The 20,194-nt window shown below is 47.2% G+C and overlaps 1 long non-coding RNA gene across 2 annotated transcripts in view; it reads right to left on the bottom strand.

The window, feature by feature from the left end:
• Nucleotides 1-19,631, bottom strand: part of LOC108961995 (uncharacterized) — a 131,901-nt gene extending 112,270 nt beyond the window's left edge. For both annotated transcript variants that reach the window (XR_007776988.1, XR_001990430.3), the window contains exon 1: nucleotides 19,487-19,631. This is a non-coding gene — a long non-coding RNA (uncharacterized LOC108961995). The remainder of the gene's footprint in view (nucleotides 1-19,486) is intronic.
• Between the last annotated feature and the right edge of the window lie 563 nt (nucleotides 19,632-20,194).

The raw sequence follows: 20,194 nt of genomic DNA, 5'->3' as shown, positions 1-20,194 counted from the left end.
GGGGCTGCATTCTTCATGGATGAAAGATCAGAGAAAGGGCTCTCACTGTTTCTCTGCACATTAGTCAGCACATAGGAACACGAAAACAACTCAGAGCAAATCTGCTCTGTAGTATCAGGGATTATGACTCAGAGATTTTTTATTTCTCTCCCCGTGACTCATCTGGTGCAGCCTCATGGCCCAGATTCAGAACAGCCCAACCTTTTTGGGCTCCCTCTGCCCAAAATCCCATGAAACAACTGCCCTTTGCAGTCAGTGGGGAAGAATTCAGGGGATTTTTCCCTTCCTTCCCCATCAGAGCAGGGGCTGGAGGGAGGGAGCGCTGCACCCCAGGACCACGTGCCTGTGACAATGCTCAGCACTGGCAAAGCCAGCACAGCCCCATGACCAGCTGCAGCACAGGCACAGCCCAAGGGGATTATAATAAATAAATGTGATGATATCCATGGCACAGGGGACAGCTGGCTGCCAGGTTCTTCCCCGGAGGTGCAGGGCTGGGACTTTGGAGAGGTGGCAGTCATTTGTCTGTCACAAGAAAGTAACAAGAAGATTACAAGAAAAGTCTGGAAATGACCCAGTTTAGATCCTGGGATGGGTTAGAGTTTGCTGGGAAGGAATCCAGAAGCAAGGTGGGGCTACACGTGAGGTTTCTGGCTAGGAAAACTACTTTGTATCTCCTCTGCACTTTCTGTATCACTGGTGATGAAAGATTCCTTAGGTAACAAGGCCCCCAAAAGCAACCTGTGCACCCTCCCACCTTACTCACAGTTTTTAGAGGAACATGCTCTGTGGCTGCAGAATAAGGGGAAAGACATTATTTTGCAGAGGATGTAGCCAGGGCAGCCCCATCCCTCAGCCCTGATCTCCAGCACAAAGTGATCCGGGCTGGGCTGAACCAGAAAAGTTTTGTGGCCCCTTTGTGTTGGGATAATAATAGCAGCAGATGAATTCCACATTTCAAACAAGGGTAAGATATTAAACAGAGCCTCTGTACAGAGATTAGGTGGAATAAGAAAAACAATAAATCCTTATGTTCTTGGACTTGAACGGATTGTCAGGGAAAGCCAGGGAGTGGGGCCCCAGCACTACCACAGTGCCCTGCATAACCAAGTGCTTTGGGGTTCAGCTGCCTGTCCAAAGGATGAGGGCTACAGAGTACAGAAAAAGCTGAGAGACCTTCATCCAGGTCCACTCCAAAATCACTGCATTCCCAGGCTGCCACACCCCTGTGAGGTCCCTGCTTGGGCTACCTGCACTCACACCAGGAAGGCACTGTAAAGGCACTCAAGCTTGAGATGGCAGGTGAGAAGCACCTCTTACCTTCTCTTGCCTCTCACATGAATGAAACATAGTGAAAAAGTAGCAAAGAAATTGTCTTCCCTTACAGACCTGTATGGGGAGAAGTTACAAAAGCATGAACCCTCTTCCAGGCTTCTACAGGAATGATTTTAAGTCTGAAAACCAGAAATACAGATTAGTAAAGGCAGGAAGAAGCATGAAGAAGAGGTGGAACCTCTTACCTAATTTTTTTTTCTTCTTTTTTTTGCTTAAGGCTATTTCTGTTCTGCTTGCTCTAGAGGAAGGCACTGACTTCTACTGTAGTTTTCAAAGTTTCCACAAACCCCTTCCAAGCTGAGCTTCTCATCTCCCTAGCCTGGAGGCACTCACATTCCTCCCTCCTGTCCACCTCACCTCTTAGGATGACCTGCATGAGGCAGATATACAGTTTAGCACAAAAGACTGAATATCAACAACTGAGATTCCATCTAAATATCCTCCTCCTTAAAAAACAGTTTTAAGATTAATAACTGAAGACAACTGCCTTTGAAGACTGAATTTACTAAACAGAGGTCAGCCCAAGCTTCACTGAGGGATGTTGATGTCCTGTGGGACAACAAGTAAGCTAAAAACTACACTTTTATGTTTAAAATCACACCCTGTGAACAGTATTTCTGCTGTGTGCAAAGGATCTAGTAAAACTAATTGCTGCAAAGGGACTCCGATATTCTGCAGAGGGAAATCTATCCTGGCACAGCCACATTATCTGTTAACAATGCCTCATTTTGCAATAAACCCCAGCTATAATACTGCATCATATTGCAGGGAGATAAGCCTAACTAACACCAGGGTTGCTCATGCTTCCAGTTATTCTTAACAGTAATTTATAAATTTATAAAGCTCTTTATAGGACACAACTATGAATAACATTTGCTAGAAAGAGTTCTTAAATGTGCTTTAGAGTTTCTAAAACTTATTTCCTTATCCAGATTATTACATCCCTTATGTAAGCCCTGGTGACACTAGAAATTAAGTCACCTATCTAGAATAAAAGTCACTTTACCCTTATGCAACCACAAGTTACCTTTATCAAGGAGGAAGGCAGCAGGAGGTGCTGACAGAAGGACAAACATTGACTCCAAAATGTCAAACAAGAGCTGGGAGAAGACAGGCAGCAAGTGACAAAAGGAGGAGAGAAGGCATTTACAGCTCTGAGTCACACATTTCCCCAGACATCTTTCATTAATGATGAATATCATAATTTCCCTAAATAATGCAAGGAAAATTAGTTTAATCATTTAAAGGCATCATCAATAATAAATGTGTCAGCTCCAGATGCTAACCTCCCCATTCCTCCATCCTCAGGGACTGTTTTAGGGAAAACAGTAAGATTGCTGTCACATTTTAATTTTGGAAAGATGCTTCAGTATCAGGGTCAGGAGAACAAAAGAAGTGCCTGGGACTGAGGCCTGTCAATCTAAGCCCCTGCTGGGTGTAAAAGCTCTTTGCACCATGGCTGCCATTCCCACATGATAAAGCAGCAATCAAAGTGCTGTTCTTGTTTGCTCAGGTGAAGTGCTTACAGCAGAGGTATGCACCGAGATAGCTGAGGGCAGATAAGAGGAGAGCACCCTTCCCACCTGCCAGGAAAGGGTTCCACCAAGGACCTGCAAGGATAAGGAAGAGGCTGCTCTGGAGGCAGCACATCCATCACCTGCAGCACAGCAGGTGCAAGGGTGATGCCACATCTGAGTGTACCCACCTGCTACATCAGCACAAGCACCAGCATCTGGATGAGAAGGGGAAGCAGAAAATTATGCATGGCCATCATTCAGCACCAGACTGCTCAGGAATGAAGAGCAAAAGAAGATTTAAGAGCTTTGAGCTCCATCTCTGATATGCTGCTGGCAAAACCCACCACGTGCCCAGGAGCATCCTCTACAGCACAGGAAAATCCAGAGAGATTTCCCAGCTCACCTTGACCTGGGTACTGTCTCCTCTGAGCTATCTGCCACCTCATCAACACACAAGTTACACCTTCCCTGAGGTGTGGACTCCTTTGCTCTGCCATGACAAAATCATTATCCCAAGGGCTGCTGCTGCCATGGCAACCCCATCCAGTGAAAACAAAGGCAATGAATTGGTTGTGCAGGACTGGTGGGAAGAACTGGGCTCATTTGGGGATGTCCTAATCACAGTAGGAAAGAAGGGAAAGGAAAAGGGGTCAAAACCCAAAATCACGGGGACAGCATGATTTCGAAAATGCACATTTGCCAGAAAAGCCTTTTGCCTGCAAATACAAGAAGGATGCAAGAAGCAGGAGAATAAATCTGCATAAAACTGGCACAGTTTTGACTTCCAAAGACATATTATGACATCCCCAAAATGAAAGCAGGGTGACCACCAGCAGAGACAGAAACCCAAAGCAACCACCAGCATGTGATTCAGTGTCTCATGGCAAGGAAACCCAGCCTGCTGCCTCTGCCAAATTTCTATCAGGGGCTCGGGTGGGGCGAGGTTTGTGCCACCAGACCATGATTTCTATTGTTTCAACTTTTCTCTCTTCCCTTGGATTCAGAATCTGTGCTATTTTAAGCAACTATGCTAAAAAAAAAAAAACCCAGAATGTAATGCCTGTTTGTGCTGCCCATAAAAATCTTTTCCACTGGAACAAAGATTTAAACCTCTGACTCAAAATTACTTTACAATGGGGGGCTGATTATCAAGAGGGCCAGAATATCCTCTTATTAGAAAAACATTCACTGGGTTTCCTGAATTCTACATGGTGGTATAAACCCAGTGGCTTGTTTGGTTGGATGCAGGCAATACCAGCTGTCTCTGACACAGGGAAAAAAGCAGATATGTATTTTATAATACAGAAAAAGAGTGTGTGAATGTGGCATGTGTATTCATACAAGGACATGTGCATGCACATGTGTCCTTCTGATCATTGCCAAAAAAGATACAGGAAAGTAAAACTCAAGATCACAACAATCAAAGGATAGGAAGGATCAAAGGATGCACTCCATCTGCTTGTCTCAAGTAAAACAAACCTAACTAAGTCACTATTTTAAAATTATTGTCTATTACAGTAGCAAGCATCATGGGGGAAGATTCAAGCCCTATTTGCACAAGTCCAATGCTAACACCTAAGGCAGTCTGGAAGATTCATCTGGCTTCCCTTAGATTGACATTAAAGTACCCCCTGTTCATTTTAGTCAAAATGAAGCCTCTTATCTTTAGAGACTTGTTTCTATTGGTACGATATTTATTTGCAGACAGATTATGTTACAAAAAGGGAGGGTACATAGGCTGGGCAGCACCCAGGCAGGGGTCCACCCACAAATCTTGTCTGGGGATGCCTGTCCTGTCACCATCCTTAGGAAGCATCTCCCAAGCCTTGCTGGTTTTTTTGGGCTAGATCAGTTCCAACAGCCCCTAATGCTGGGCCTGCCTTTGGGGTAAGCTCTACCCCAAAGCTTTGCACCAGTGATGGCCCATGGCAACCATGTGTGCCCTGTGCCACCTCCCAACCTGCTCTGTGCCAGCAGCTCCAGCAACAGCTGCCCCAGAGAAACTCTGCCCTTGCTGGCATAGAGGGGAAAGCTCTGGGTAAAATGCTCTGCTCACTCTTAGGACAGATTAGATTTTAAGGCAACAAGTCACCAGCTATGAGCTGAAAACTTGCCTTCATACATGTCAGAGCAGACTCCTATAATAGAAACATCCCACTTGACCAGGACCTGAACCAGAACCCATGAAGGAGAAGTTCTGGAAGGATTCCTAGGCTATTTTTTAGGTTACAGAGCCAACAGATAGTCAAAGTCTGGCCTCCCAGCAAGCAAAGAAATCATATCCAATAATTGCATGCAAATTAAAAAAAAAAAAAAAAACAGGGAGCCTAGCACACTGTAAAACTCTTATTTACAGTTTTTTGGCTGTTCTTTCATCATCAGAATTTAATGGAAAAACTCAAAAGCAATCATCATTTTACAAACATGTTTTGCTCTGCACAGTTCCTGCACCCAACTTCACAGGGAGAACATCAACAAGAAGACAGGAGTCCAGTGCCACCCCAGGAAGCTGCAGTGTGCACTCCTCTTGCCTTGTCAAAACCCCACCTCTCAATTTATATACTCTGCAATAATTATTTTGCTAATCATAGGCTGCTCTGTGCTTCTCAACACTAATTATTATTATTAGAGCTGGCTCAGCTACAAACGCGCTCGCTTTCCAAACACACAGCGCTGGGCTGGAGGAGAGGGGTGGGGGGTTAATCCTTTACTGGATGCAGCTTAAGGCAGTGAATGGTAGTCTGGCCTGTAATTTCTTTAAAAAGGAAAAATAACATCTTTCAGGAGATTTTCCATTTTGAGTTAGCACAGAATCACCACAAAAAGAAAAAAAATACTGGGTAAGGCAACATAACACATACTATGGTCTTCTTTCAACTCATCAGCTATATTTATCTCTGAACTGCAGCACAGAAGCATATTTCACTTAGAAAAATTTTTAAGCTGCTTAAAAGACACACTGAAGTAGCAAAGGCCACACACTTGGATACTGGAGGGGAAGAAAGGAAAGATTTATATGTTCAGATGCTGTAAACTAGCTGGAATCTGTCACCTACAACTCATCACCAAGCCCTCTGGTGAGCAGGCATGACTTGGACGCAAGCCAACATGAGCTTGAAATGTTTTGGTAGAAAGCTTCTCCTATGACCTGGCTACTTTTTAGCCATCTACTTCACTTTCACCCACAGCTTGTTTTGTTTCATTTTGAAGCACCTGCCTTAGACCAGGCCAGAGACAGGATGCTGGCTAAGAACAACATCAGCATCTCTCCCAGTACAGCAAGTCTACCCCATCTGAGCCCAAAAATTTAGGACCAGCAGCATTGCAAGCCTCAGCATTGAATCTGAGAGGACTTGCACAGTGACAGCTCAGCATTAAGCAGACCTGGCTGTAGAAACAAATGTTCTGAGCCGTCTGCCAGGTTACCTCAGCCATGATCTGCTCCTTATGCTTTCCAAGGCAAGGTCCTTGGCATCTCCCAAATCAACCAGTGTCACTCAGAGACCTCCCACCCTGAGGCTGCAGCTATTAGAGACATTCAGGTCCCACCACTGGATTCAGTGGACTGGCAGCAACAAATTCATGGAGATAAACAGCCCATTCCTGAGCCAAACTAAACCAGAGGGGAAAAAAAAAAGAAAAAGCAACTATTTGGGCAAGGAAGGGAAATGGAATTTGGCCTGAGTGTCTTGAAAATAGCACACCACACCAATTCTCACTAAAAGATCCTTGGGTGCAAGAGGCATCAACAGGATCAGGTTATAAGCATGGCCTGAAATAGCCCCTCATCCAAGGGGGCTGAGGGGTGGGGGTGGGAGACACAGGGCACTTGCATGACTTGTGAAAGTCTGCATTGCAGAAGGGAACAAAAATGAAGTGTCATCCTGGCTGAAACAGGACACTGAGTGTTCACATTTCACATAAGGAGCCTCACGTATTATCATCAGCCACATGCGGGGAACAGTCTGGAGTATGATTTCTGTTTATTCACCTTGATGACATCCCTTGAAATATTCTGCTCGGGTTACATCTTTCCAAGAAACAAAAAAAACCTCTTTCCATCTATTGGAAGGAAAGCCCCTCCACAGGTCTGCGTGCCTAAACCACGCCCAGCAGAGCTCACCCAACCTGACCCCCTGGGAGTGCTGGCTGGGCACGTTCAGGAATTGCCATGCACAGAAAATAACCAATGCCACAAACTGGGGCTTAGAAGCATTTCAGGATGGGAAAGGCAGTGCTGAGTCCTGGGATTTTCGGTGGGGAGGGGGAACCAAAACAGCTGTGCAAGCAAAGTCACCCAACCAATGCGCTTGCTGCAAGGCTGATGCAGCTGAAAATAAAATGTCTGCTGTCAAGCGATATTGAGCATATTCTACAGTTCACCAACATCAAAGCCTTTCCCATGTCAGATCTCTCTGTTTGTATAATCAAAAGCAGTCGAAATGCTGTTCTACTGTCTACAAGTCAACCCCTAAAAGAGGCAGTTTGGCAGCACTCACTGCTTGCACGGACTGGGAAGTGCTGCCCAAGACACGTCCCCAGCTCCCAATGCTGCCTGCTTGCTCCTCCCAGGTGGCATCTTCTTAGGGGGATGGGGATTGCTCAAATCCAGCCATCACCAATGCACACACAAACCCACCAAGAGCTCCACTCTTCCCACAGCCAAAAGCTCTGCCATAGGGCATGACAGCCCTCGCAGAGCCACCACAAACCAGGGCCTCAGTCCCCTGCAGGGCACAAACACAGCTGGAAACAGGTGGAAAAGCCCTGGGCTTGCAGCAGAGAAGGCTACTAAAATTAGTGGCAGAAAGATAAGAGGTAACAGAAGGAATGCAGAGTCTGGGCTTGGAGTGCAGACTGCACCCAGCAAGGAAGGAAACCACTGATCCTGAGGTGCAGGGAAACTGTGGCCATTAACCTCAATTTTATTGTTAACCATCAGATCTCAGAAATATCTACTCAGCCACAGCAGCTGCAATCCAGAGCAGGCAAGGGAAAACAAAACATTCAGGCTGAGAATGATTTAGAAAGAAGGGAAGTGAGAGAAGCCCCAACTCTAATTCCTTTTTTCCAAGAATTAAGGGTACAGCTGCTGTCATTATCAGGTCACCAACTCATGGGTTGTGCTGAGAGGTTAACAGGGTGCTTGGCCAACCTGCCCTGGTGAGAGAAAGGAGAAGCCATGAAAAACAGAAATTATAAACCAACCTGCAGGAGAAATATGTGAACAGCCAGAATAGAAAAGAAAGGGGAAATAAGGTAAGAAAAAACAAGGGAAATAGGCCTATAAAAAACACCAAAGGCATAACACTCCAACACAAAGTGGAACAGAAACAAAAAAGCGGAGAGAAACTATGAGGAAGAAGCAAAGTTAGAGTTACATAGGCAATTACGCTTTCACACATATGTTTGTATACATATCAAATACAAGAAATGTTACTTGTATATAGATATATTCATACAAACACAAGTAGAAAAACTCTGATTTATCTACACTGCCCTGCACAAAAGCAAATTCTCTCCTGTGAGTGTGGTGAGACACTGACATTTGTTGCCCAGAGAAGCTGGGGACTCCCCATTCCTGGAAGTGTATAAGGTTATACAGGATTGGGCTTCAAGCAGCCTGCCCTAGTGGAAGGTACTCTGCACATGGCAAGGGAGTTGGAACTACATGATCTTTAAGGTCTTTCCAACCCAAACCATTTTACATTTTCTATATCTATATACAGTGATTCTTTATCTTCACCACCAGCCAAGTCAGCACTGACAGTTTTCAGTGACATGGAAATGCTTTCCGTACACCTCTTGCACCAAGCTGGCTGCCAGTTTTACTGCTATTCAGAGCTGAAGCAACACAGGAGCTTTTAAAGAAAACTCACTCTACAGCAGCATGTTTATGGTCATCGTGTGCACAAACAGCCACAGATGCCCAGGAGGAATACCAGCACTGTTAGTTATTGGCATTACATACAGCACCACCAAGAGCTTGAGATACCAAACATGTCTGTGCTGGATGTTATGTAAAAATAGAACAGAAAGGTCAGACTCTGTCCCAGAGACCCAATGACCTAGGGTAAGACCAAGATAAAGATAGAAAGCAGAAACAAATAAGGCAGGCTGACCAGAATGGAGCCATGCCAAAGGAGACACTGTCAACTCACCATACATGGCAATCCTGGATGGGCACATCTAAGAATCCTGCTTTAGACAGGAAGCTGGGAAGGGATCAACCACAACACAGTGGGAGCAAAGACCCAGCTATTCCCTGTTCTCTGAACTCCTGCTAAAACCACTAATGGGTATGGTGTAAAGATCCCCCATGACTGAAACAACCAGCAGCGAGCAGTAGCCCACATCAGAACCACCACATCCATCAAACCACACAGAAACAACCCCTAACTAAAGTGGCCACAATGTCCATCATGATCTTGACTTCAAGATTCCTCTTCTAACTGCTGGTTTGTCTAAATGTCACATTTTGAGGCACAAAACAGATCAGGACTAAGAGTCCTGTATCAATTTACTTGGAATCTGTGAGACCATCCCCGGTGATAAATGAGGCAACAGTTTAAAAAAAAAAGTTTAACATGTAACAAATCTGAGAAATAGTAGAGCTTGCTTGGACCTGTTAATGCAACAAGGTGCTACAACCCAGTCTTGTGACTGCAAAAATTTCTAATAATTAATCCTAGTTTAAAATGGGTGAAGAAAGGGAGGGCAGAGTTAAGGACATCCCTACCTTATTCTTTCAATTTCCTAACTTTTTTTATATTCCTAAAAGTCTCAAACCACTGCAGGTAACTGGAACTGCAGTCAAAGGCATTTTTCTCAATGCTGTTTAAACACTGCAGTCATTACCATATTATCTTTGGGTACTGTATTAGCTGATGAACTAACATCTGATACCTGTTCTTCCTCTTCCTTCCTCCAACCCAGCAGTGGAGGGTCTTGGTCTATTTGTTTGTTCCTTAACTGTCTTTAAACATCATACAAAACATTGCTATATATACTTAGGAAAAGGACCTTCAGCTGAACTTAACTTAGAGCAGAATATTATGAGGTTTGTGGTGATCCTTATCTCTTGTGGTTGCACAATTTATGCAAAACTGGACCCTCAGAGAGCAGAGCTTCATATCCTTGCAGAAAGTTCCTGTGGCCTTTGGCACAAAGTTTTAAGCAATCTTCCTGCTACCTGAGGCAATTCAGGGAGCACACTAACAAGAGATCAAAAGACCTCAAAACTTTATCTGTATTTCCAACAGAAGCCAGCAAAGAAAGACACACAGCCGAGACGGGCTGCAGCTTCCCGGATGGGCTGATGCTCCCTTCACTCACAGGCTCCCTGCACAAGTATGTCACTGCTGCTGTCAAACCAGGACACAGCAAATGTCAAGGACACGACCAGAACTCTTCCCATGAAGAGGTGCTGGACCTGCTAAACAACTAGAGATGAAAGAAACACCAGGAGAAGAAAGTTTATCACCAGGAGAAAGTCAAGAGCACTCCTAACCCTCCCACTCAGCTGACCACCTGTGGACAGCAGGGCAGCAGCAGGCTCTTCACCACCTTCCCCATGCTCTTGGGCACTGCTGGAGCTCAGAGAGCTCTTCCTCATCAATGAGCCAATGGCGTTCAGAACTTGGCTCCCTGGCAGCAGCTGGATACAGAAAGTTTAAAGAGATGATCTTCATACTGTGGCCACCTGGGCTGCCTGGCCAGGTCACCTCCTGCAGGGCAGTGTGGGGCTCCACATGCCAAGACTGGTGGGAGGAGGAAATCTCATCATTTTTCCTTTGGTACCAGACACTTCAAAGAACTCATATGTGACTTCAAGCTCCCTTTTCTGGTGCCACTGTGCCCTGCACTGTGGAAGGACATCAGGAGCCTCTGTGCAGAACTGCTCTGCTGGCCAAGACTCCAGTGAAGCTGCAGCCACAAAAGGTCAGCCTTAACACTTGGCAGCTTCTAATGGGCATCAAAATCCCTGAATATATTCAAATAAAATATTAATGCTATAAGCAGTATTTCATGGGTCTACAGGCTTTGTCACACTTCAGGGAAACCTTAAAGAGATTTAGCTCTGATTTTCTAGAGAGCATGGATCCCATGTCAGCCCATCCCTGATGGTATCTCACACCTTCACAGCCTGAGCTGTCTTTCTGCTGCCACCGTGGAGACAGCATTTATCCCTGCTCAGAATCCAGATTTGCTAAGCAGAACAAGATACAGGTATTTATCACCATGAACATAAGCACTCCTAATATTATCACAAGAAGATGAAATGCATTATCAAGAACAATCGTAAGCTCTCTCTGTCTTAGTGCATCAGGACAAGTGACTGAAGGTTGCTGGATTCCTGCCATCCATCCACTCCCCTACCATACTGCTGTGATCCATGAGGTGGTGTTAATTAACAGAAGGATGTACAGAATTTAAATCCTATTTATTGTAATTTGTCTCACAAAAGCAGCCAAGAAAAATAATCACTAAAAGTTATTAAAAATATCCTGCAAAATAAGGAATTTGGTAAAAATCTCTCAGGTCAACAGGATCTATAAGGAAGGCAGGGACAACGGGTACCCACAGAGGGGTACAGGCTGAACCCCCAGGAAATCTAATGTTGGGCTATATGCCTTATGCTAATAACAATGTATTGAGCTCTGAACAGACTGCAGCCTATCTTAAAGATACTTACACCCAAACTAGTACCTAGTAACCTGTAGATTGTACTCGATACACTTAAAATTAAAATTACAAAATCACTGCAAATTTCCCTTCCCTTTTCTTCTCCATATGAATAATGGCCATTAACCATGTTATGAAAGATGAAAAGCCAGTACTTACTCTTACCTGCCACAGTAAAATAGCAGCTAGGGAAGGTCTTATTTCCAGACCTTCAACATTTGCACTTGAAACATGCAGCTGCTTAGGAAGAAGTTTTCAAAAGCTTTTTTTCTGTCTGGTTGTGTTGGTTGCAGCCACCAGACCTGCCCCTTAAACAGCACCTATACAAGTCACCACTGCAATTTCTGACCATGTCAAGCACAGGAGCTCAACATTCCTATGAGGCTCTGAGGTTCACCTGACATTAGAAATCTGCTACTCTATGCTGTGAACATCCAGCCATATGGAAGAGAGTGGCTGTCCTGAAACATGTGCAAATGAAAGAGTCATGCAGAAGAGTAGAACCTGGGGGGAGAAAGATGGTTTGTTGAGCCACCAAACTCTCCCCATAACTGATCACTGGGAACCCCATCATGTTTCCAAGATGCTTGTAACAAGCAGAACTGGTGAGTCTTTGTACTAACAACTCAAGATAAAGAAAACTTTACAAGACTAATTTCCCTCTGAACTTGCTTATCTTAATCATATTTATTTACTCTTCTTGTATATTCAGGAAAGCTGGGCCTCTTTCCATCTTTTTCAACAAATGGAGACCAAAAGCTCAGCTCTTCAGTTTTGCCTCAGTTACCAAAAAACAGAGATATGCTGGTGGGAAGAACCCTCTGTGGTCTCCAGTCCACCCTCCCAGCTCATAAACAAGGCTGATTATTTTCCTCTGTAACACCAAACACATGTATATTTTTGTTAGCATTTTTAGATAATGTAACAGCAGCTTTTTAACAGTTAAGAAAGGTACAAAGCTATGCTCACTCCCAAAGCTAACTAAGAAGAACCAAAACCAGATATGAGACACCTGTAAAACCAAGGATTGAGCAAACATCATCTTCTAAAACCCCTGAGCAGTATACCAGTTGCATGTGCCTCAACATGAAGCTCTTGGCCTTTGCTTCCCACAGAAGAACTTCTGGGAAAATGTATTTCAGACTTTCCTACTCTTATGAAGGAGGATCAAAACTAAAAAACCCATTATTATGATTTAAATAGGACTGGAAAGATTGCTAAATATTTCCAAAAGGATGTATGGTAGCTTTCTGCTCTGTGTGTTAAATTAGTCACTGATAGCTGTGACTACCTATTTACAACCCCAGCTGAAGCATAAATGGGATTTGGTACATCACTTCTAGAGACTGCTATAGCATGACTGCATAATTGTACAATAAACATTATCTTTACAACACAGCTTATAAAAGAGTAATGATGGTTATACTAATGAGGATAATATATAATAATAGCAAACATCAATATCGGCAAAGAGGGACCTGTGATTTACCCTCAGGGAGATGTCAAGGGTTCAAGCACAGTCTGGGCTTTTGTGATTGCTCCACATCCCACAGGCTCAGCCAGGAGCCCAGGGCTGCTGTTTCCACCATGTACAGGAGCAAACACAGCACCACACGAACCCAGAGCTGCACCACAGGCAAGGACAGTGATACCTGATCTGACACTAAGCTGCAACAACAAATCTGAAAAACGCTGAAACACGTCTAAGAAAAGCCATTTCTCCTACAGAGGCCGTAGGAGTCTCCAGCCTCCTGGACCACATGTTCCCTGCACAGTCAGCATGCCCCTTCCACTTGTGCATTTAAGGCTCACTCCCTACCCAGGCAGGGAGCTGTGCAAAATGGTGCAATGTATTCTCCTTTGGCTGGGACTTTGCTCAGCCAACATGTTTAAGATGAGATGGCTGCAGTACAATCAAATCTATGCTGCTTTTTTAAAAAAAGTTATATTACTAAATGGGATGTTTCTTCTCCTTTCTAAGTAGCTGGCAACAGCTCCCCAAACAGCTGAGATCTATACAGGACCTCACAGAACACCACTCCTGAAGCTCTGGTGAAAATATCCAAAGTTTTTGTTCTCCTGACAGGGAGGAAAAAAAAATGAGGCAAACAACCTCTTAAATCCAGCTGTTGGGAATTCAGGAAAGGCACAAATTTACTCAAGACAACAGGCATGCCACACTTCAGCAGGCATCAGACAACCTGTTCCATGCCTGCTTGGGAATGACTTCAAACCTCTTACTGAAATCCCCTGGAGCAGGAGAACTTACAGTGGTACCACATGATGGCTTCTACCAATTCCAAGAAAAAAAATCAGGATGCTGCTTCCACACCAAAGGTGTTACTGGGCTGACATTCCCCTTACCCAGCCCCATTCCAGCAGTAAAGCTAAACACAGATGAGGCAGGCAGCCAGCAGGTACTGATGGAAGCCAGGCAGCATGGAACAGCCATTCAGAGAAAGCCAGGGAAAAGCAGACTGGACCATCCAGCTGGGCAAAGGCAAGATGATGATGATGGGTGGTTAGGAAACCTGAGTTTTTCACCTTAAAATCCATGTACCAGACTCATTCAAAGTCTGGGAACTTCCAAACAACCCACACTGTGCTGAGAGTCTCTACAAGCTGCTTACAAAACCACGAGGAGATGTGGTCTTGCCACTCAGCTCTATTCTGTACCTGCCTCTAAGGAAACAGACTACAGCTCCAGGTACTGCTCTTGCAGTAGGGACCTCCTCTCCCCAAAACAGGAGAGTTTTTCAGGCCTTCTTTAGGCTTCTCTGCCATTCATTCTTACCTCCAGAAGAGAAGCTTGGTCCCGTGCCTAGAAAAGCCCCTATGTTATAGATGACAACCCCAGTGATGTAAACCTCACCCCTCAAAAGTTCCCAAAATCCTGCACCTCTTGGCCAGGTACATGATCTGGCACTGGGTATTCCTGCCTGAGACAACAGAAGAGGTGAAAAAAGGCTAATTTCCAAAAATATATCATGCCAAGGACACTCTGCTGTGCAGACACTCTTCCAGGCAAACATACAGTCCTTCCAGGGCTTTGGGCTGCTCTTCCTTGTCCGAGTGCTCCTCACATTGCAGCTCAGCTCAACCCGCTCCCCAGCAGCACAGGTGAGCTCCCAACACCTGCACAACCCAACCTCATAGTGCGGGGGGCATGGTCGAACCTCCCATCCATCACCCTGGAACTTTGTAATGAGCAGACTTGCAGGAACCTACCCAGTAATTTTTATACAAACCTGCTTCTAACGGCTCCTTCCGACTCAGGTTTTAAGGCGGAAATGACTGAGAGACAGAACCTGCCCGTTGTCTTGGCAATTTGTTTTAGCGGCTAATCACTCTTGCCTTTAGCTTCTAATTCAACCATAAATTCTGATTTGAATTATTTACCAGGCACTGGTTCTAGCTCTGCCTGTCACTGCTGCATTTGAGAGCTCCTTCCTGCATGATGCACTGTATTAGCAGGAATACATGGACTATTTTTCCTTTGAGGTGATTAGAGATTTAATTGTAGTATCTGCTGACAAATGTAAGATACCAAGAGAAGTGAAGATGTGACAGCACAGGCATCAGAAAGGGTGGGACAAACCTGCCAGGAAAATCTGGGTGATACTCAACCAGTACGTCCCCAGTACTCAGGGTATCCTACCCTGATTTGCAGGATAGAACACCACACTAATGTTCACTTCCATATCTTGAACTCACATAATGAATGAGACCATCCAGGCATGCATTAAAAAGCATTCAGATCATACACATCTGGATGTTTTAGATCACACACATCCAGACCACTCCAAATGCCTGACCAATCCCAGTGTTTGAGTCACAGCAGGCTACTGTGTTCAGCTGAGGAGAGCTGATGCTCCAGGTAACCATCTCAGTGCTCTTATCTGTCACCCTTGAAACAACAGGGAAAAAAACACCACCAGCAAGCCCTGTTTTAAACAATCTCTGGCACTCACCAGAAAGAGAGCAAACTGAGAATACTCCCTAACTGCAACACTGGTAACTCAAAAAATGCTCTCCTCCACAGAACTGAACCCACAAGGTGAGCAAATGGCAGGCAGGTACCCCTGGTACCCCAAGCAGGTACCAAATGGCACCCCCAGGTATAATAATGCCACATGAAGGCACACAGAAGCACTGCTTCCCAGGGCACTGAGCACTTTGCTACATAAGAAGATGCACAATCTCAGGAGCTGATGCAGCTGTGAGGAAGGAAAATGTGCCTAGACGCAGTGATACCGAGTCCAAGAAACAGACTATTTTTGTATATCCTCCTTACTCTTCATGAATCTCACCAGGAGCCTGCTGGTGTTCAGAACTAAAGCTACTAGCCATCAAGGAGACAGAAAACAACACGCTGTACTTCAAAATAAGATCAGTATCACCTTGTTGCAGAAAGGCAAAAGCTTCCTGACCAGGGATGCATTTTCCTCTTTGCTAGCTCAGTTTGCAGCTCTGCATCCCTCTCGGATCACAAAGCAGGACATCACACCACCTCCGGCCAGCACTGAGAGGTCAGGATGTCATGTCCACCATCCCAGCATCTCCATCCCAGCAGTGATGCACTGAGAGCAGCACAGACACTCCCCTGAGGCTCTCATGGACCCATTTGCACGGCTGAACTACTTGGCACACAGCTGCAGTGCACTGCACCACAAGTTCCTGACACCAGACTTCACTAAATTCATCTGCTGGGAGCAAAAGACAAACCCCCAGTAATCCACCAAGCAGCAGAAATGTCTCCCATGTCACAGAAAAAACCACCATTTTCCCATGGTTTGCCAGCACTACTGTCTGCATAGACCAATAGGGGAAAAATATTACTTAAGCTGTCACACTTGTAAGCACCACCTTGCAATTCTGAGTAGAGCTGCACCAGCATAATTACTGAAAAAGCGTGTAGAAAGAGGCCTGTAGAAAATGTGACACTGCAATAATGCACTGAACACATTCAGCTGAAAGGTGCTATGTGAACACAAGATGCACCAATACACTGAAAGTACAGATACACTTTTCTTTCCCCTAGCCTTGCTCCACTTCAGCTTCCCCTGACAGCAATTTCTCATACAAAAAAGTGAATGAAATATATTCAGCCAGGAAGCATAGACTGCCTTTATAAATCATTCTGATTAAAAACAGGAAGATATGGTTCAAATCTTGCAAAGAGCTAAGCATAAGACCCAATCTTAGATCATCAAAGTCCTTAATGAAACAAAAAGCTGGGCTTTGGTTGTGCAGGGGCACAGAGCGGAGAGCACACCATAACATAGAGCTGCAGAACCGTGCTGCCATCCGGACACACAACTCACCATCACCTCTGAAATCCATCAGCTCTAGCCAAAGTTACATTCCATGAGTGCACTTTCACCCGGGAAGCCAATATTCCAACTCACAAATTACCTGAACACACAATTCCCTTCTGCAGCAGGCAGGCTCTTCGGCAAGGCAGGCCTGAGCCCTTCCTTATTGCTGTGCCTGCAGACGGCTCTGACGTCCTGGACATCAGCAAGCAGATGCAAATGATGCCAAATCCTCCCGGCCGAGCGCAGGCAGGGGCTGGCACTGCTCCTGCTGCCCCTGTGCACGCAGCCCCTCTCCCAGGGATGCGAGACACACATGTACATTTCACTCCAAACAGGCACAGAGGCGTTCCCAGTGCCTGACAAACTGCACCTGTACCACTAATTACCTTAATATAACTTAAAATGCACAGAGGCACAGTCAGGCCAACCCGAATTACAACAATCCTAAGGTAGCTGTAAGCCATACTCCTGACTTAATGCTCTGAGACAGAAGAGAGGGGGGAAAGAATAAAGTTAGAGGTGCATTCCCAAAATGATGCGTAGTGAATATAAAATGACTTGAACCCCCGAGGCTGCAAGCTGGCATTTATCAAGATATACAGACCCTAGCACAAAAGAGCATCTTACTGCCTCATGTGCTTGGAAAACACAGATTTGTTAAACAATCTTAAAAATCACATTTGAAAGGAAACTGGATGTTTATGACACAATATTAAGTATAACACTGCATGCTTATTTATTAGTGATGTCCAAACTTCAGAGCTACATTTTTTTAATATACTCCTAATTTGCAATGATGTATTTAGGTACTCTTAAAATAATCCACAGTAGTGGACTGCAGTTGGTGTAAACTGGCATTAGCAAGATTGCATTTCTGCTCTAGTGAAGAAATAAACACTCTCATCTCATGCAGCTGTAACATGTATGTAACATAATTGTATTCTTTGTTTTTAGCAATGGCTAACATATTCTAATACACCCTCAGAAAAGCTCTTTTGTTCCAAATCAATGACTTAAATAACACACATTTTTTAACATATTGATAAAGAGGAACTAGTGTAGGGCTCATGACTCACTGTGTCTGACCAGATATGTGGCCAGGACAACATGTCTAAACTTGCCAACAAGGATGGGATTAAAAAGATCTCACTGAAGGCCTGCAGCATCACTCAGATTCAATTCTTGGTTCTGCTGGGATTTCTCCGCACGATATTTTAAGATGAAGCAACCAACAGTTTAATAGACTGAGATCCAAGTCCTAAAGTACCCACCCTCTCAATGGAAACACATCAGTATTATTTAGGTATAAAAACAAAATGAGGCCTATTAAAGTACTCCAAAGCCCCAAACAACTTTTTGAGGAAAAGATGGCCTAAAAAATCGTTTGTAGAAACGGTCCCTGGAACATGCAACGAATCTTCCCAGTCCTTTCCTCTGGCCCTCCTGATACCCAGCTCTGGACCAGGCCGACCACGCTAAGGGAGGCCAGGCCGAGAGCTGCGGGTTAAAGCTAAATTGACCCCGCACGCAGAGGGAGCGGCAGGCACAGAGGGCAGAGCAGCAGGGCAGGCAGAGAGGGCAGGCAGCAGGGCAGCAGCAGGACAGGCTGCAGGGCAGGCAGCAGGACAGGCAGAGAGGGCAAGTAGAGAGGGCAGGCTGCTGCAGGACAGGCTGCAGGGCAGGCAGAGAGGGCAGGTAGCAGGACAGGCTGCAGGACAGGCTGCAGGGCAGGCAGAGAGGGCAGGCAGCAGGACAGGCTGTAGGGCAGGCAGCAGGACAGGCAGAGAAAGCAGCGCAGCAGGGCAGGCAGCAGGGCAGCAACAGGACAGGCTGCAGGACAGGCTGCAGGACAGGCAGAGAGGGCAAGTAGAGAGGGCAGGCTGCTGCAGGACAGGCTGCAGGGCAGGCAGAGAGGGCAGGCAGCAGGACAGGCTGCAGGGCAGGCCGCAGGGCAGGCAGCAGGACAGGCTGCAGGACAGGCTGCAGGGCAGGCAGCAGGACAGGCTGCAGGACAGGCTGCAGGGCAGGCAGCAGGACAGGCTGCAGGGCAGGCCGCAGGCCGGCTCCGCGCCCCGGCCTGCGCGCTGCGCTCATTTTCCGCGCAGTTATAGAGGGTTCGTCTGACCCCGCACAGCGGGAACCCCTCCCCCGTCACCTCCCTGCCCCGAGGGTCTCCTCACATCGCGGGACGCACCCATTTCTTCGTCCCCGCTCCCTCCCCGGGTCCAGCAGGCTGGGGTGAGGGGCGCTGCGGGGGATGGGCGCATCGCTGCGGGTCACTCCGAGCCGCACCGACCCCATCCCGGCCGTGTTTGCCGTCGGACGGTGCCCCGGCCCCGTCTCGTCCCCATCCGCACGGGTCGCGGCGTGCAGTTGGTATTTTTAGGCCACGGGAGACCCAGCGCTTTAACAAAGATAAATAAATAACACGAAAGGCATCCTCCCCTCCCCCATCCGCGCTGCCCCCGCGCCCAGGGTCCGAACCGCGCCGCGACCCGCACGCCCCGCCGGGGACTCGGATAACAACGCGGGGGGGGGGGGGGGTTGGGCAAAGTAAAGGCAAAAGCAGAATAAACAAATAAATACCCCCGTCTCCGCGCCCCGCCGCCTCGCTGCGGCCCCGGTACTCACCGCGGCCCCGCTGCGGCAGGGGTCGGGCGGGCCGCGGCCGGGGCCGGGCGCGGAGCGGAGCGGAGCGGAGTGGCGGGCGCGGAGCGGCGCGGGCCCCGCTGCCCATGTGCTCGCCCGAGCACGCGCTCGGCTCAATGGAACGTTGTGCTGGCGAGCGGCTCTGTGACGTCACCGCCCCCCGCCGCCCGCGGCCGCAGCCCGGGGCAGCAAGAGCAGCCCGCCCCGCTCTCCTGCCCCGCATCCCACCGCATCCCACCGCATCTACCGCCAGCCCCACGCTCCTGCTCCACATCCCACCGCATCCCACCGCCTCGCATCCCACCGCCAGCCCCGTGCTCCTGCCCCGCATCCCACCGCCAGCCCCGCGTTCCTGCCCCGCATCCCACCGCCAGATCCGCTATCCTGTCCCGCATCCCACGTCATCCCACGTCCCCCCCATCGCATCCCACCGCCCCGCATCCACCGCCAGACCCGCGCTCCTGCTCCGCATCCCACCGCATCCCACGTCGCCCCCATCGCATCCCACCGTCCGCTCAGCGCTCCTGCCCCCCATCCCACCAGCGGCACTGCTCCGCATCCCACCGCCGGCACCGCTCCGCATTGCACCGCCGGCACCGCTCCGCATTGCACCGCCGGCACCGCACCGCATGGCATCGCTCCGCACCGCCTGCGTCGCACAGCACCGCACCGCACCACACTGCAGGCATC

This window comes from Serinus canaria, chromosome 2 (genome assembly GCF_022539315.1).
Source record: "Serinus canaria isolate serCan28SL12 chromosome 2, serCan2020, whole genome shotgun sequence".
Taxonomy (NCBI): domain Eukaryota; kingdom Metazoa; phylum Chordata; class Aves; order Passeriformes; family Fringillidae; genus Serinus; species Serinus canaria.
This window is presented reverse-complemented; position numbering and strand designations above follow the sequence as displayed.